A 19852-nucleotide genomic window follows, 5' to 3' on the forward strand; every position below is an offset into this window, starting at 1 on the left:
TTGAAGGCGATTTGACGCTGATAAATATCGCCTTCAATCGCACCTACCTTTGCTAATGAGACAGCCCTCTCATTACCCGGAATTGAGCAATGAGAAGGGACCCACACAAAGGTAATGACATAACAGCGTCTGGATAAAGCACTCAAAATTTCTCGTATTCTCTCAAGGAAGTACGGCGAGTGCTTTTCCGGCCTCACTGAACGGATAGCTTCGACAGAGCTAAGACTATCCGTTACAATGTAATAGTGTTCAACAAGTCGTGAGGCGACGCTGTCCAGCGCCCAGTATATCGCTGCCAATTCAGCAATATACACTGAGCAAGGATTCTGAAGACTGTGGGAGGTGCTAAAAATTTCGTTGAACACTCCAAATCCTGTGGACTCATTCATAGAGGACCCATCAGTAAAGTACATATTATCACACTTGATACCCCCATACTTTGAATCGAAGATCGTTGGTGCGATCCTCGATCGTTGATAGTCTGAATATCCATGGATATCCTGCTTCATGGACAGATCAAAATGCACAGAGGAATTGATGTAGTCAGGAAAACAAACACGGTTGGAAATATACGAAGAAGGATCAACCTGCATGGAGATGAATTCATGATATGAACTCATGAATCCGGAGTGAAAATTTAGCTCGATCAGCTGCTCAAAATTTCCGATCACCAATGGGTTCATAACCTTACACCGGATGAAGAACCGGAGAGATAATAATTTGAAGCGATCTTTTAGTGGGAGTACGCCTGCCAAAACCTCGAGACTCATGGTATGCGTTGAGGGCATACATCCCAACGCAACACGGAGACAAAGATACTGAATTCGCTCGAGTTTAATGAGGTGTGTTTTGGCAGCTGATTGAAAACAGAAACTGCCATACTCCATCACTGAGAGTTGATTGCTGGTAGTTTTGAGTATTTTTGATACATTTTTTGATACATTTTTGATTTTTTGAGTATTTTTGATACAAGAAGTTGAATCTGAATCCATTCTGAATGAATGACTAAATGAATATTTGAGGCACTTCGAAAACGAAAGCTCTTTCGTTTGCATGTTATTTTCAATGCCAAGAGGGACTGGCAGATTATTTTGCAGCAGCGATATCTTTCCGGATTCTTCTCGAAGTCCACCACCAGTGGTTAATGCTAACTCGATAACCACCTGTTAATTGCACTTGATTGAAAAACCACAAAATCAATTGTATTTGGTCGCAGTATTATATGGATATAAAACGTTAAAATAAACTCTTTCGCTTGAGTGTAATTTGCAATACCAAGGGGAACTGATAGATTATTTTTCAGCAACGGTCACTTCTTTCCGGATTCTTCTCGATAATCAGCAAACGTAAAGAGTTGCGCGCGTGTATGTGTGTGTGTGTGTGTGACGGTTGCTCCGATGTCTCAAGCGGAACCAATTTTCGATGCTGGTATTCTCTCGGTCGTTTTCTATTCTCTTAATGATAATGAATCCCTTGATCCCTCGCCGTCCAGCTCGTCCAGCTCGTTCAACTCGTTCAGTAACGATGTTGTCTTGTCGATGTCCTCACGAAAAAAGAAATACGTTTCACCACCACAATATCGCTTAAGTATGCTTTTTGTCCGTGACTGAATCGAAAGAAGGTGTGGTTTACGATGGCAATTTGGAAGGCAAACTAGAGGCGAATGAACTCTTTGAGTTTGAAACTTTTGGCAACTGAGCAATAATTGAAAATTATATGATTTTCGCGATGCGAAACATTTTCCATTGCGCGCGCGAACTTTATTCGATACGAAAATATTCTACTGATGGGGGAGAATAATCTTCAGAAGCTTTCCTGCTAATTAGTTGCACTTGATTGAAAAATCTCAAAACCAAATGTATTCGATCGCAGCAGTACTATGTGGATAGAAAACATTAAAATAAACTCTTCCGCTTGAACATAATTTTCAATTCCAAGGGAATTGGCAGATTATTTAGCAGTAACGATGACATCATTCCGGATTCTTCTCGAAGTCCACCACCAGTGGTTAATGCTAACTTGATAACCACCTGTTAATTGCACTTGATTGAAAAATCACAAAACCAAATGTATTTGGTCGCAGTTTCACATGGATAGGAAACATCAAAATAAACTTTTTCACGTGAATGTATTTTTCAATTCTCAGGGAAACTGGCCGATTATTTTTCAGCAGCGATTGAATCTTTCCGGAATTTTCTCGATGCTGAATGGCATCCAAACGAAAAAAAACCGTGCGTGTATGTGTGTGTGTGGCGGCTGCTTTGATGTCTTCCCGGGGAACCGTTTTTCGATGCTGATACTCTCTTGGTCACCTTCTCTTCTGCTCCTGCCTCCTGGCTTTTCTGCCCTCCCCACAGTTCCAAACAAACTGCATGTCTTTCAGGTCAGGTCAGGCTAGGTAATGAATCCCTCGATCCCTTGATTCCTCGCCGAGAAAGAATAATTTTCAGTAGCTTTCCTGTTAATTGCGATCGATTGAAAAATCACAAAACCAAATGTATTTGGTTGCATTGTTATATGGATAGAAAACATTAGAATAAACTCTTTCTCCTCAATGTATTTTTCAATTCCCAGGGGAACTGACAGAGTATTTTTCAGCAACGATTGATTTTCCCGATTTCCGATTTTCCTCGATACTCGAAGCCAACCAGTGGTTAATGCTAACTCGATAACCACCTGTTAATAGCACTTAATTGAAAAATATTTGGTCGCAGTGTTACATTGATAGAAAACATTAAAATGAACTCTTTCGCATGAATGTATTTTTCAGTTTTCAGGGGAACTGGCAGATTATTTTTCAACAACGATTGAATCTTTCCGGAAATTTCTCGATGCTGAATGGCATCCAAACGAAAATAGTTCCGCGCGTGTATGTGTGTGTGTGTGTGTTGGCTGCTCCGATGTTTCAAGCGGAACCGTTTGTGGCATCCCTCTCCTCCTGATGGATTCCCTTTCAGCCTAAGGTGCACAAACAGGCTCTTGGTGACACCGTTCATCCGCGCTTTCATGATGAACGAAGAGCTTCACCACAACAGCGACAACATGCTCCAATCGCTGTTCAATTATAACTGGGTGAATTTCCGAGTGGCGCTCGCTTATATACCGATTGGTGATTTCAATAGCCTGTTTTGAAAGCAATTTTAAGACTATTGAAACAAGTTTTTGGAACAAAAAGGAACAAGTATTTAACGCGTAGACATTTTATCTTTCGAATGAAGTGTTAATCATACCATTTCGTTCAGCTGTTCAGGAGCTATTAACGCTCAAAATCTCGGTCTCCGGCGTAACGCTTTCGTTTTCGAAACTTTGATTTTACACCCCGGTATAGAAATGAAAGACGTAGTCCTACGTCAAAAAGTAAGACGAGGAGTGACTAAATTACGTGGCTAACCTCTTCTGTTCAACCTTGAACTTGGTCACGGAGCACGGAAAATAATTATCAGATTTGCACGCAACACTCCGCGATGGGTCTAACATGGTGTCTTTAATTACCACGACATCGTTGGTCAAATTCCGTTTCGAGCCGGTAGACAATCGGTCACGCCCGGAAGGGAGATCTAGTCCCTTGTTGTTGAGTTGCTCCTTTTGGGGGATGGCACGTAACAGACAGTTTGCTAAATGATGCCATCAATTAAATTAGGCTGTTATACAAGTGATGTAAAAGGAATGGTAAGGGAGGGGAGACTTGCCAACAGCAGGAAATATGGCATCGAGGATTGAGAGCACAATTATTAAGCGATGAGTGACGGAAAGCTGGTACAATTTAATCGAACGGAATTATAAATCATATACATCACATGAATGAAGCAGATTGCAATAAAGCCTCTATATTGCAAGGGAAAAAAACTTAGTTGTGTCCCATAAAGTGCTTCTACCACCTCTCCATATAAAATTAGACTCAATAAAGCAATTTGTGAAATCATTTTTAAGAGATGCGAATTCTTAAAATACTGGGTAACGATGTTCCCCGGCATTTCTGTGTGTTCGTTTGACCAACCATTAGAAGGCTCATAATCGATCAGGAGTATGTCAATACTAGGATTGGGGGATCTTTATAAAAAAAAAGGATCGTAGGGATCGATCCACTGATTAAATCGGTACAAAAGAATTGTTCTTTGCCGAAAAAAATTGTTGAAAATTGTTTGAAAATTTAAAAGCCTTTCTTACGATTTATCTGCTTATTCTATATGAATGTCGTCTTTAAATATGGAATAAAAAGTTTCATATTTCTATAGAAACATCAAAAGCATTTTGTGTTATTCCTCAGCATAAAGACCACAGCCACAGCGCATTCATCTTGTGCCGCCAGACAGTCGTTTTATTGAATAAATTAATCGAAAAAACATTATTATAAATTCAACAACCGCTCAAAACGACACCGCCCAGAACTCAGATGACAATGATCGCATAAAATTCAATCGTGCCATACAACAGTCAGCTGATTCTTGATTTTGGCGTCAGTTCTAAAAAACTATCTTTCGCCCGTAATTGATGTCAACATCTGGTTCAGTGATCCTATGCGCAACTGGTTACAATACATCCCCTCAGTAGCTGCCGCTAGTTCTGTCTCTGTCAGCATTTATACAGAAAAAGCTCGCAGAAGAAGCGATCCAAATGTTGACATTTTATTTTAAAAAAATTGTTAGGTGGTCTTTGGCGAGATAAAAAATCGCTCTGTCCAACTTCTATAAGACCAGGTGATGATCTTGTTGCTTTGTGTCATTGTAAACAAACAATGCTTCAACTTATATTCTAGTTTATCGGTATTGGTGACTACCATACAATATATGAATTTTATATGTGTGTGTGCAAGCGCTGAGCGTTAACGAATATTGTTTTATCAAGTGTCAAGTTTCTATGGGACCAGTTATCCTTTTCCGTTATTTTAGTTGTTTTGATCTATAAATCTGGAAAATGCCGAAGGGAAAAGTGCTCACGGAGAGAAAAGAAAGACAAATCGATGCATTTCACCAAGAAGACGTTGGAATCAGATAAATTTATCGTCGGATTGGACGATCCCATCAATTAGTGCTCAATTATTTGACGAATCCTCAAGGATACGGTAAGAAGGAGGTAGCTCTACGTAAATCGAAACTCTCTGACCGGGATAAGCGGGAAATAGCTAGAACATCTTCGAATACCTCAATATCGCTTATGCAAATAAAGCAATATTTGAATTTAAATGTTTCTCGGGTAACAATTCGACAAGTCTACCTGCAACTTTTGCCTCAGTTCCTACAGTTCCTCCTGAACCGAAAAAATGTTGGGTGTATCTATCCCGTATTGCTGTGAATGCAACGGAGGATGACATTCTCGCCTTAGCATGTGAGTGCATCCCCTGCGACGAAACCATCGAGGTTAGAAAGCTTGTGAAAAAGGATGCTGATTTATCGTCTGTGCGGTTCATTTCATTCAAAGTTGGTGTCGATGAAAAATATCGCGAGGTAGCTCTAAGTGCAGACACATGGCCAGACGGAGTTTACTTTCGGGAATTCGTAAATCATCAAGATAAGAAAGCCGAGCAGGGGTTTTCAAAAACTCCTCGCCTGGCCCTGATGGAATTCCGGCGCTAGTGTTTCGCCGTTGTGCGGCTAGTTTTGCAGTACCGCTATCGCGAATATTTACCGCTTCGCTGGAAAACGGTGCCTTTCCAGTGATCTGGAAACACTCATTCATGTTTCCCGTATACAAGAAAGGAGACAACCGCAATGTAACTAACTATCGTGGAATAACTAGCCTATCTGCAGCTTCGAAAATTTTTGAGATGATCGTAAAGGATGCGGTATTCTTCCACGTTAAACATTATATATCGCCAGCACAGCACGGTTTTATGCCCGGGCGCTCTGTGACAACAAACTTGTTGGAATTTACCTCTACGTGCATCAATCAGTTGGAGAACAAGGTTCAGGTTGATGCAGTGTATACTGACATAAAAGCCGCGTTTGATTGCATCGACCATCAGATTCTACTTGGAAAAATGCGTCGCCTGGGTGCTTCAGACCGTTTTGTTTCGTGGTTGTCGTCGTATCTTTCCGGGAGATCACTTCGAGTGAAGCTTGGAAGCCATCTTTCAATACCGTTCACCGCCGCTTCCGGAGTTCCTCAAGGCAGTAACTTGGGACCTCTATTGTTTGCCATTTTTTACAATGACGTCACCACATTTTTGAAACCAGGTTGTGTTCTCATCTACGCAGATGACTTGAAAATTTTTCTCACCGTTAAATGCATTGAGGATTACCGTCAGTTACAAAGCTTGCTCAACAGCTTCTGGGTGTGGTGTCAATTGAACAAAATGACAGTAAGCATTGCCAAATGTGTTATCATGACATTTCATCGCAAGAAGGAACCAATATCCTTTGACTACTCTCTGGAAAACCATGTGCTGGCCCGTGTCAATCAGGTGAACGACCTCGGTGTGATACTGGATCCGAAGCTTACTTTCAGCATACATCGCTCGACGTTAGCTTCCAAGGCCTACCGTCAACTTGGATTCATCTTGAGGATCTCCCGAGAATTCACGGATCCTTATTGTTTGAAGGCGCTATATTGTTCATTAGTGCGCCCTATTTTGGAAAATGCTTCTGTAGTGTGGATGCCCTATCAACTATCGTGGATCCTACGTATTGAACGAGTACAGAAAATGTTTATTCGTCGTGCTCTCAGCTCCCTGCCATGGCGCTGTCCTCAGAATCTTCCGCCTTATCCTGACAGATGTCTCTTGCTAGGGTTGGATACTCTTGAGCGAAGACGGAAACATCAACAATGTACGCTCGTCGCCAAGATACTCAACGATGAAATTGACTCACCCGTGCTGCTTTCCCGCATCAATATGCGTGCGCCATCCAGAGTTCTTCGCTCAACAAGCCTTTTACAGCCCGCGACACACCGTTCTAGTTTTGGTCATAATGAACCCGTAACGGGAATGATTCGTACTTTCTCGATAGTAGAAGATCTGTTCGAGTTTGGAGAGTCATCTACCAGATTTCGTCAAAGGATTGGACGCATTCATGTTTTTTAATGTTTTGTTTTGTTTTTAATGTTTGTATTTTAAAATTTTGTTTTTTATGTTTATATTCATTAAGACATTTGTCAGATGAACAAAGAAATAAATAATAATAATAATAATAAAAGTTTTGGTGAAAAATCCTCACATAAAGAGGGTTTAAAAAGTTAAAACTCCTTATCTTACACCATCTCACATTGGAAGACGTCTAAGTTTTGTTTTTGTAAAGCTCACATTAACCGACAGTGGGACATGGTATGTTATGACAAAGAATGTTTCCAAAAGAATACATTTTGCTAGCTTATCTTCACTGATGAAAAAAAGTTCAATTAGGATGGTTCTGACGGTTTCAACGGGTACTGGCTTGATTTACGAAAGAAGGAACAGTATTTTTCTACCAGGAATTTTGGTGGAGGCATGGTTTGGGCGGGATTCTGTGCAACCGGAAAGCTCAAGATAGCTTTCACATCATTCGAGGATTGCATACATGTTCTGAAATTCTCTCTCCTACCGTTTTTGCGTGGATATCGGCACAAAAAAATTCACATTCCAGCAAAACAATACTACTATTCATATAAGCAAGGAAACTAAGCAATGAATTAAGGACCAAACACTGGTCAGCTAGCTCTCCAGATTTGAATCCTGCTGAAAATCTTAAGGGAATCCTTGTAGGCAGAATCTACACTGAGAGAAAACGGTAAACCCCGATTGAAGAGCTCAAGGTCGCAATTTCGGAAACATGGGAAAATATCGAAAAATTCACTCAGTAACATTTGGTAAATATTATTCCAACACGAATTTCACAGGTTATTAGCCAAAATGGCAAGGTTGCCAATTATTGGCATGTAAATCAGCCGATCGTTTTGAATTTTTCATTCATAATACTTATGAATTTTGAAATGGTTTTATAGAAACTGAACAGCTGAAATTATCATATTTAAGCACAATAAATAAACAAACAACTTTTTGAACGAAATTGACGTTAAATATACTTTATTCTAAGCATTCAACAATGTGTGAATGTATCTTGTTGAAATTCTAACCGTTTGGGTTGCAACGAAATAGAATCAGGGTGGTCTTATAGAAGTTGTTTTTCTAAGATCGAAAAGATCGAGAGCAAAAAAATAGATTTTCTCGATTTTCTCGAGTATCTTCGATATTTTCGATCCAAAAAATCGGAAATTGGAATGGGAAAGATCAATCTTTTGAGAATCGATCCGAGATCACCCAATCCTAGTCAATACCATGACCGATCCTCAAAACGAAGGATAAATTGTATTTAAAGAGATCGCAGAGAAGTTTGATAAGATGCTAATTACAAAATGATCGTGAAACAAATTTTGAAAGACTTTAAAGAAGGATGCTTAATGAGTTGTCCATTCTCAATTCGAGGTCTGGAAGCTGTAAGGGGAGAGTAAGAGTTGAACTTCCACCGGGAAATTTGATCAGTAAAATTCTAGGAATTCTGTCTATGAAAATTATTACCATTTTGACAGTTATAATTTCCTTTAAACGAAAATTCTGTCGGTAATATAAAATATACTACCTGTTTCTGTGTCATCTAAATTGAGGTTTGAAATTTTGAATTGATCCTGATAGTGGTAATCATGTTGCTGGGAATTTAATCTTGAAATTGTGTTGCCGCTCATTTTTGTTTGAACTTTTGAATTAATTGTATCGATTAGATCGGTTTGAAGGTTTGAAGTTTGAAGGTTTGGTTTGAAGATGCTAAGCTTTTGAATCATAGATAAACAATGCTGTAATCGTTCGTACCGCAACACAAACTCTAATTCATATTGGTTAAAATCGATTGATAAACCTTCAAACTGTTCACATATAACAGCCACCAGCCATTTACTATAATATCCGGCCTACCTAATCAAAATATAAATGTTTTGATAGCAAAATTCCTCTCACATTGGAAATTGCAATGCCCGAGGAATACTACGAGGAAAAACTGTAAATTGTAAATGATATACCACTACTTCTACTACGAAAAATATTATAAGTAAGCTATTGGCCGCTCAAGCTTATCCGAACTAACGCTAGAGTTTTTGCTAGAGTTGTGTGAGTCCATACATAACACAGCAACTATCACGTCCAGGGCCACAGAGGGCGATTTTCAACTTATCTCATTCTGCTTTGGCATCTTCTATCTTGATACGCATCATCCAATGACTAATCACCATTCTTCTGTCATCGTCACCAGACAGGTGGAGTGAACAAACAATAACCAACAACCAAACACAACGGCCCTTTTAATTAACAAAGAGTTCAACGATGTAATTCTTCAAACATATCCAAAATCAGCATGCACCAGATAGCCTAACGGAATCATACGTCAACTAAGCGGTCGTATCTCGGACACAACCCTCCCGTGGCTTTTTAAAATTCTGACAAAAATTATATAACGAGCCCATAAAATTACCAACAAGTCAACAAGTTGGAAGAAGAGCACTTCTACAGGAAAAGAGATTCTTCCAATAATATATTTTTCATGGTTTCATTGATAAATTATCACTAATATTCAATTCGTAACATTTTTGTGTGTAAATTCTCGCAATTGACATGTTCTGCAAACTATTTTTCCTATTTAGAAACATGTCAAGGACATGTCAATCCACAAAATTAACACACACACACATGTTACGATAAAACATTAGTTTTTCATGAGTCTCCATGCAAAAGTAACATATATTTCAATAGCTAGAAAAAAATAACATAATAAAACAGAAATAAAATAGATAATGGTTTATACTTGAATAATATCTAAAACTTTCCTCAATTAGGATTAGTTGAAAAATTTTCAAAGAAAACATAAAAAAGTTATTAGCAAAACTTTTTCTCTCTAAAAGTGCTAATCTTCCAATGTAGCCTTGTATGCCTTGTTGGTAATTATATGGGCTATTCATAGTTTTATTTTGGAGAATTTACAAAACGTTTGTGAGAAAATCTAATTTTAATTAAACATTTTGTGTGTGAATTTGGGAAAAAAAAATCTAGGAAATATTGCTCCTGTTTTACATACAGGAGGAACAATCTTGTGGCGATGAATAAGTATATTGTTGACAATCATTTAGGAAAAATGAGCTGGGAGTATTTCTAAACAATATGTTTATCGTTCTATTCCGTTCTCCCGACAAAATGAATACTCGCGAAAAATGATTTTTTTTATCGTGTAATCGAGTTTGACGCTCCATTAGCTTCAATTAAGGTGCCGCCGGTTTTCTCACCATTTTTCAAATTTATGATTACGGCTGACCACTTCATGAGGATGAGGCAATCGACCATGGCGATGAATTATTGTTGCAGGACGCACCCACGTTTATGATGCGAAGGCGATTTCAAAGCGATGTTTAATCAAGCAAAATTGGATATTTTGCCGAGAGTGGGGCAAATAAAAATGTAAACTTTTTCTATAAAAAACACACATAACTCACTTTAATTATATTCATTACGCCACTCCTCTCCGTTCATAATTTTCCATCTCGAGCGTGGAAATTAAAATTTATTAACTGAAAAGTGTGCCTCAGCACGCATATGAATAAATATTTTCGGAAAGCAAATATGTTTGAAGCCGGGGCATGAGCTGGAAGACTCTCAGGATAAGCAGTTTCACCTCAAAACCTGACGTTTTCCACAGAGGTGAAGCGATTTGGACTTTGTTGAAAAGTTCAAAGCCTCGACTTCAAAAACTTTGCCTTAGCCGAACAGAACCAGCGAGTTTCTTCAACGCAGATGAGCAGCAGAGAGAGGGGGGGTCTGCTTTTGGAGAGGTTAGAATATCAATTGGAAAGTTCGGTCGGAAGGATTAAATGTTTAATGAATTAGGAATATCTTCCTGAGTTCGGCCAAACTTGTGTCGAGTGGACATATTGAGGCCAGCCTGATGTGCAATGGAAATTCGAGCTCATTTATTTTCACTAATTGTCCGATGGAAACGAGCTCAGACTTGTGGTTTAACCACGAAAGAGTAGAAGAGTATCGGAATCGAATGTAAAAATAAACAAAATAAAGATGAATCTATTCTCATTTTGAACGCAGATCAAAAAAGCTTTATCATTGATCAGTTTTTCTTCACAATGATGCTGTCCAGAATGTTAATTATAAATATGAATAATTTCCGCTGAACAAGTTGCAACGTTCACGTCGGACCATAAATACCACCATTAAGCAATTCCAAATAAAATCGAAAAATGACAAAACATGAGTATTTTTGATTTGAATGAAAGTTTGTATTCCGTTTGGGTTGGATGGAATATGAGTTTTCCACAGCATTTGTGAATTTTTTGACTCTAGTGTAACTTTTGAAAAGATTGTATCGCTTTTAGTAAGAGAAATCTTTGATAATTTATATCTCAAAAACTATGAGTCCTACTGAAGGAGTCTCGATCGGGCAGTCGTCGGGTGCGGATGCAGTTTTTCTTTGCTCCGCGTTTATTTTTTTTTCTCGTTGCCTAACGTATTTCGATGTGTTTCGGCTCAACCCGCTGCTATTAACAGTTCATTGGTTGTTTTGTTTTGTTTTTTTAAAGCCATTTAACGCCAAAAGTGATGTTGTTTTTGTGAAGGGATATATTGTAGAGTTTTCTTCCAAATTATTATATGCTTAGTTGATGCTCCCAACACGTAAATTTGTTAAAAATAAACATTCCGGCCGCGATTTTTGCTCGTTTTCCGCATCATCCTATCGTATGCTGTGGTTATGTGTATGTGTGAGTGATAGTTAGCCATGCTATATAGAAGCCGAGAAACATCCCAGCTAAGTATTTTTGTTCTACCATTTGCATTTTCCTTCTTATTTTTCAAAATTCATAATCTCGATAATGGGTCCGAAGCCTGTTCGCTCGCAGAGTTTCTTCAGTGTTAGGAGAGGGAGAGTAAGTGTTTTAAAATTCCAGAGATCATTACCGATGCCAAGGTCAAAATACAGTGTTGGAAAACTAGTTTGTGAGTGAGAAAATCACATAATATTATTATTGAATATTTTAGACGGACATTTTTTGTTTCGAAATGTCTGTTTAAGTAATCGATTGCTAGTTCTTCTTCTTCAATGGCACTAACGTTCCTAGAGGAACTTCACCGTCTCAAGGTAGTATTACTTGCGTCATTTTTATTAGTACTTAGTTGAGATTTCTATGCCAAATAACACGCCTTGAATGCATTCTGAGTGGCAAGCTCTAGAGAATACGCGTGATCACAGTGCAAGTCGGAGGAAATTACTTTGACGAAAAATTCCCCCGACCAGAACGGGAATCGAACCCGAACACCCGGCATGTTAGTTATGACGCTAACCACTCGGCCAAGGGAGCACAGTCGATTGCTAGTGTTCATCTTTGTTTATGTCTCGCGCGAGTAGTAGTGGAAAGAGGACGTGTTTGGTTGTGTGTCGTATTATTTTGTCTAATAATGATGGCGTGGCATCAGTCTCATGGAAAGTGTTGTTTTCGAAGCACTACAACCAATTGTCTTAGTTGCTCCCACTGTCTTTATTTAATATCCTAGTTAGGATTCATTCGTTTTTTCTGGCATTTATGTGAAACTGTTTTCAATCACGACCGGTTCGGTCATGTTCGTTCGTGTTTTAATGTAACCGCTAGTATGCGTGTGTGGGTGAAACGCTGCACTATATTGGAGAAGAGCAGCAGCAACGTGAGCAGAAAAGGGATATCCCACTGCTCTCCGGGATACCAGCGAGCAGAGTTGAAAAGGCGCAGTGATGATATCACCACTACTGGAACGTCACAGCACCGGCTGCAGAAGTGTTTTTGTATGCGTATAATGCTTGCCTTAATTTGTAACATATATGGCATCTGGGTTGCCAGAGATTCATACTTTTCTCGTCAACATTAAAACTGCAATGTTATGTGAGTTATATTATTTTTCCTTGAATCGGTTTTTCTTTCCATAACAATGATGTTGAACAATGAAACAACAATGAAATTGAATTGTGTATGTGTGTTGGTAATATTCTGTGTTTGTCTGTTTTTATCTGTAATATATGTGGAAATCGGAGGTATATGTTCAGATTCAGAATAAATTTTTACACTAATTTGAATTGAAAAGGATTCGAGTAATGTTGAGATGTTATTGTAGATACTGTTCATCTGTAGTTATGGCAATTTATAGTTTGGCTCCACTTAAATATGTATGTAAAACTAATGTTTTTCTTTGGTATTGTAACATTTATATTTATTTGTCCGCCGTTGTGCCGTTGCGTTGTGGTCTGATCAATTTTAGAGGAGTTCTCTGGGCTACCTTCTGAGGTTTCCCAAAAACAACTCTCTGATGCCACGATTACGGTTGAAAAAGATAATATAACGCTGGATTGATAAGGTTACCTTCTCAGGTTTCCCAAAAGTAACTCTCAGTCTTCACAATTGAGCTTAAATAAACACTACGCGCGTTGAAAAAAATAATTTATATATAGAAGAATATAGAATATAATATAATTGATTAGGTTTGGGAGAAATTTTCTCGATTACCTTCTCAGGTTTCTCAAAAATAACTCTCTGTTGCCATTGAGGTTAAATCGATGGATTGATAAGGTTTATATGAGTTATATCGGTTACCTTCTCAGGTTTCCCTAAAAATAACCCTTAGTCGCCAGGTTTGGATTTCCATGCAGAATACTCGATTATTAACGGAGTTTATCGACGATCGGATTGGTTTAGAAGAGCTCAATCGGTTCTCAGGTTTCCTTAAAATAACTCTTAGTCTTCGTAATTAATCTTAAATAAACACGCGCGTTGAATAAGAAATATATATCGTCAGTTTGATTAGGTTTGGAGGAAATTTCTCGGTTACCTTCTCAGGTTTCCCAAAAGTAACTCTCAATCGGCAGAATTGAATTTTCATACAAAATACACGAATATTAACGGACTTTATCGACGATTGGTTTAGAAGAGGTTTAGGAGAGTTCGATCGGTTACTTTTTTCTCAGGTTTCCCTAGAATAACTCTCAGTCACCACAATTGAGGTTAAATACACACTACGATATGAATATATCGCCAGTTTGATAAGGTTTAGAGGAGTTATATCGGTATCCTTCTCAGGTTAACTATCCACAGTTAACTCTCCCTCATCGCAACTTGAGTTCGCGGGATGAAAAATACAATATATAGCTAGTCAAATAATTATTTTCTCTGCCGCGTGTCGTGACATACAAGATTTTCAGATTTTTTTTTTCGAATGGTCGATAATTCACGTTTACTTAATCACATCACTTACCGCAGTGAATCCTGATTTTTCTTAACCATTCCCACTAACAACTATCCCTTCCATGATAAACGCTAGGGAACCACGCTATAGAGGCGACCCTTCTGGCCTTCGGGCGGCGAATATCATACTAACATTCCTTCCCTTCCCCTGGTGACTGTAAGGACGTGGCCGGCGTCGTTATTGACCATTTAAAGCTCGAATCATCGAAAATTGCACAACGAGAATGATTTGCTAGTACCAAGCGGCATTCTGTGTGTTCTTTGTGCAATTTGGTTGGTTCATGTCAATCACGGAGAGCAACTACGAATTGTACAGTCTACCCAAGCTCAAGCTCAAAAACTATGAGTCCTACTGAGATAGCGTCTTATAAAGATATAGAGTATTGATATTCAAACGTGAAAAAAATATACACTGAGAAGAAAAAAAATAGTACTCTTTTTTTTTATTTTCAAAAAAAAACTTTAATTTGCAACATCTAAAATGCATATTTTTCATTTTTTTTTATATTTTCATATAAAATAGATGTCATGTAGAAAATTTAAAAAATTGTTACAAGATGGTGAAACTATTTTTGACGAACTTTGTGGAACATCGATTTTTTATGAATTTTCGGAACATCGAATTTTTGAGGGTTAACAATCATTTTTAGCCACAAATTATGAATCCTAATGTTTTTTTAAAATAAAAAAAAAGCTCTTTATCAGTCTCATTTCCAATTTATTGTCTTTTTCAATTTTTTTTTAAATTTATATATGTATTTTCAATTTTTTTAATTTTTTTTCATATAAAATAGAAGTCATGTAGAAAATTTAAAAAATGAGCCCAATATGGTAAAACTATTTTTGACGAACTTTGTGGAACATCAATTTTTTATGAATTTTCTAAACATGACAGTTTTGTATGTTAACAATCATTTTTAGGCACAAGTTATGAATCTTTATGTAATTTAAAACAAAAATCTCCTTCTAAATGTAGCCATTCTCGAGATATTTAAAAAAAAAATCATAGTAAAATTTATTGTCTTTTATATAGTAAATAGGCTGTTTTGATATGTTTGTCGTGTTATGCTGCCATGTTCATGAAATTTTATGAGTTTGCTTGTAATTTTCAAGAGGTTTCCCCATAGCATCATTATGGTAAAATATATGTTTAGAAGTTACATTGAAACGCATTTGAAGACATGTGGGTTAATACAAAACGTAGCGATAATGATTTTCAACGAAACTCCTAAATATATAGTTTTACCATAATGATTTATTTAAAAAGTTGTTGAAAATTATAAGCAAACTTATAACATTTCATGAACATGGAAGTATAACACGACGAACAAATTAAAAAAGACTATTTACTATAAAAAAGACAATAAATTAGAAATAATTTTTCAAATATCTTGAAAACTGTCGCATTCAGAAGGAAATTGATAAATAGCTTTTTTATTTTAAATCACATCAGAATTCATAATTTGTGACTAAAAATGATTGTGAACATACGAAAATTCAGTCAGCTCGCGCAGTCCGAAGCCGCCGGACGCAAAGTTGTTCGTGTCCGTTATTGTGTTGGAACAATACCGTTATCGGTTTCGCTGAAGTGATTGTGTCGCTCTAACTGTGTTTTCTTTATTGCGAGAGTGAAGTGATAAGTAATCACAACCAGCGAGAGGGAGAAGTCCTCCACTGCGGGCGCTGTGAGCGTGTGCCGTTCCTCGTCATCGTATTGTGGTGCGATACACCATTGCTGTTGTGCCAAGCGATCATCACGTGGTTCGATTGGAGCACCGTTACAAATCATCCGTACCGTGCGCTTCAAGTATTTTAGTTTATATATATATATATATTAGGTTAAGGATTTAAAAAAAAAAAAGAAAAAGTATAATTGTATATCTGCCATAATGGCAGAGTGCGATCCTCTTGATATGGACATTGAATCTGATGTTTCCTACCCACTAACTACTGGGAAGTCGCTTAAACGCGTTCCCCCCTCAGACGATGTCTTTTCAGAGGAAGAGTTAGTCAACCTCAACAAGCCCCCTTCAAGAAAATTGGCAAACTTTTCCACTTCGCCCCCTCAATCTCCCGCTCCCGCTTCCGATTATCTCCCGAACTTGCCTCCCAGCCCAATTGTTCCCGCTCCCGCTCAACAATCGACCTCGTCCTCCCCCTCAGTTGTCCCCTCTCCGCGTTTCAAGGTCTATCCAGAAGATGCATCTGGATCTGGCCCATGGGTTGTTTTCTTCCGGCCAAAACCCAACGGGAAATCGCTCAACGTCATTCAGATCATGAAAGATCTGACAAAAAATTATTCCTCCGTGGTCGAAATTAGAAAGGTTCGACCGAACAAACTGCGTGTTGTCGTGGCTGATCGGAAGCAAGCTAACGAGATTGTTGTCGATAATAGGTTGGTACTAGAATATCGCGTCTATGTGCCCTGCCATAACGTAGAAATTTCGGGGGTGATTACAGAAACGGGTCTGACGAGCGCATTAATAAAAGAGGGAGATGGCAGATTTAAAAAGCTCCCTTTGACGAAAGTTAAAATTTTGGACTGCCATCAATTAGGAAAAGTGTCCCAGGAAGAGGGAAAAACAAAATTCACGCCGTCCGACTCGTTTCGAGTAACTTTTGCTGGTTCCGCCCTCCCTGACTACGTTATGGTGGACAAATTGAGGCTTCCGCTGCGTCTCTTCGTGCCAAAGCCCATGACTTGCAACAAATGCAAGTCAGTTGGTCACACAGCAGACTACTGCGCCAACAAGGAGCGCTGTGCCACTTGCGGAGAGCAACATGTGGGCAAATCCTGCAGTGCGACTGAGCATAAGTGTCCATATTGCGGGGGGACCCCACATGAGCTCTCAGCTTGTGAAAATTACAAGAGTCGCTGGGAGAAACAGAAGCGCTCTTTAAAGGAACGCTCGAAACGCACTTTTGTGGAAATTTTAAAGGGCGCTTCTCCACAGGCCCAACAACAACAACATCCAATCTCCTCACACAATATCTTTTCCACGTTGCCAGTTGACGAAATGGAAGCGGACACAGCTCACGGGGGTACACCGTTTATTTCCCAAGGGAATCCCCGGCGCAAAAATGTGACCACTCCCAAAATTCAATCACAAGTCCCTCCGGTGATATCCCATGTTAGCTTGCCTAAAAAAACGAGTGCAGCGGACAAGCAAAATCAGGTTCCTCCTGGCTTCCGTGGGAATAGTTCACCTTCGAACGACCCAGCACTCGAGGGGACATCAAAAACCCCAACTGTCCTTATTTTTCCGTCCAGCTCAACTTCCCAATCGGGATTTATAAAGTTGTCTGACGTTTTGGATCAAATCTTCAAGTGTTTTAACGTTTCCGACTCCATCAGAACCATTGTCATTTCAATGCTTCCAGTATTAAAGACAATTTTGCAACAATTGATGCAAACATGGCCCCTCCTTGCAATGATTATCTCTCTTGATGTCTAATTTAAATAGAGAGGTCGGAGATATCACTGTTTTACAGTGGAATTGTCGTATCCCTAAATTGGATACATTCAAATTTTTAATTCATAAGTTCAATTGTGATGTTTTTGCTCTGTCCGAAACTTGGCTTTCTTCGCGAGATGATCTCTCTTTTAATGATTTCAATATTGTACGCTTGGACCGTGATGACAGATACGGAGGGGTGCTATTGGGGATCAATAAGTGCCAGTCATTTTTTCGAATTGACCTTCCACCTATTGGAGGGATTGAAGCTGTTGCTTGTCATGCAAACATCAGAGGCAAAGACCTCTGTATTGTCAGCTTGTATTGGCCTCCGAGAGCTGCGGTTAGCCGCAAACAACTTGATGACATGTGCTTACTCCTTCCTGAGCCACGATTGATCTTGGGAGACTTCAACTCTCACGGAACTGCCTGGGGGGAACAGTACGACGACAATCGTTCATTGTTGATATATGACCTTTGTAACAGCTTCAATATGACCGTTTTGAACACTGGGGGAACAACACGTGTACCTAAACCTCCTGCTAACCCAAGTGCTCTTGACCTCTCGCTCTGCTCGAATTCACTATCGTTAGATTGCAAGTGGAATGTAATCCAGAACCCCAACGGTAGTGATCACTTGCCAATCAAAATTTCCATCACCATTGGGTCGAATTCTTCTGAATCTATAAACATGGCATATGACCTCACAAGACACATTGACTGGAAAAAATATGCGGACGCGATTGCTCTAGCCATCAATTCCAGAGATGGTTTACCTTCATTGGAGGAGTATAATTTCTTTTCTCGTTTGATCCATGACAGCGCGATTCGCGCTCAAACGAAACCCATCCCAGGTTCCTCCATTTCCCGAAGGCCTCCCAATCTATGGTGGGATAGCCAATGTTCCAAGCTTTATGTAGAAAAATCGAATGCATTTAAAGCTTTTCGGAAACGTGGTACTCCTGAAAATTTTCAAACGTATTTAGCCCTTGAGAATCAGTTCAAAAATTTGATCAAAGGGAAAAAACGTGCTTATTGGCGAAATTTCGTGGGAGGTTTGTCACGAGAAACGTCAATGAAAAAATTATGGAAAGTGGCTCGAAACATGAGAAATCGCTCTTCATCCAATGAAAGCGAGGAATATTCACATCGATGGATTTTTAATTTTGCACGAAAGGTTTGTCCCGATTCCGCTCCCCTGCAAAGAATTGTTCGAGATATACCACAAGATAGGTGCGATCTTGATTCCGAGTTTTCGATGGTAGAATTCTCTCTTGCTCTCCTTTCTTGTAACAATTCGGCTCCAGGATCGGATAGAATTAAGTTCAACTTGTTGAAAAACCTCCCTGATGTGGCCAAACATCGCTTGTTGAATTTATTCAATAAGTTTCTGGAGCATAATGTTGTTCCGGATGATTGGAGACAAGTACGAGTTATAGCTATTCAAAAACCCGGAAAACCCGCGTCCGACTTCAATTCGTACCGCCCAATAGCAATGCTGTCTTGTATACGGAAATTGTTGGAGAAAATGATCTTGTTTCGCCTTGATCGATGGGTTGAAACGAATGGCCTACTCTCAGATACACAATATGGGTTCCGCAGGGGCAAGGGGACGAATGATTGTCTTGCGTTGCTTTCTTCAGAAATTCAAATGGCTTACGCCGAAAAAAAACAAATGGCTTCAGTATTCTTGGACATAAAGGGGGCCTTCGATTCTGTTTCAATAGAGGTTTTGTCAGACAAATTACAATCTCGGGGTCTGCCGCCTCTATTGAATAATATGTTATATAACTTGCTTTGTGAGAAACAGTTGAACTTTTCTCACGGAGATTCGGCAGTAAGTCGGGTCTCTTACATGGGCCTCCCCCAGGGCTCATGTTTAAGCCCCCTTTTGTACAACTTCTATGTAAGCGACATCGACAATTGTCTTACACAAAATTGCAGCCTAAGACAACTTGCAGATGACGGAGTGGTGTCTATCGTAGGACCAAACGAATCCGACCTGCAAGGACCCTTACAAGATGCTTTGAACAATTTTTCAACCTGGGCCATTGGGCTAGGGATCGAATTCTCCACGGAGAAAACAGAGATGGTGGTTTTTTCTAGGAAGCATAGACCAGCAAAACCAAAGCTTCAACTTTTGGGTAAACCGATCACTCATGCTATGTCATTCA

The sequence above is a fragment of the Toxorhynchites rutilus genome, chromosome 3 (genome assembly GCF_029784135.1).
Source record: "Toxorhynchites rutilus septentrionalis strain SRP chromosome 3, ASM2978413v1, whole genome shotgun sequence".
NCBI lineage: Eukaryota > Metazoa > Arthropoda > Insecta > Diptera > Culicidae > Toxorhynchites > Toxorhynchites rutilus.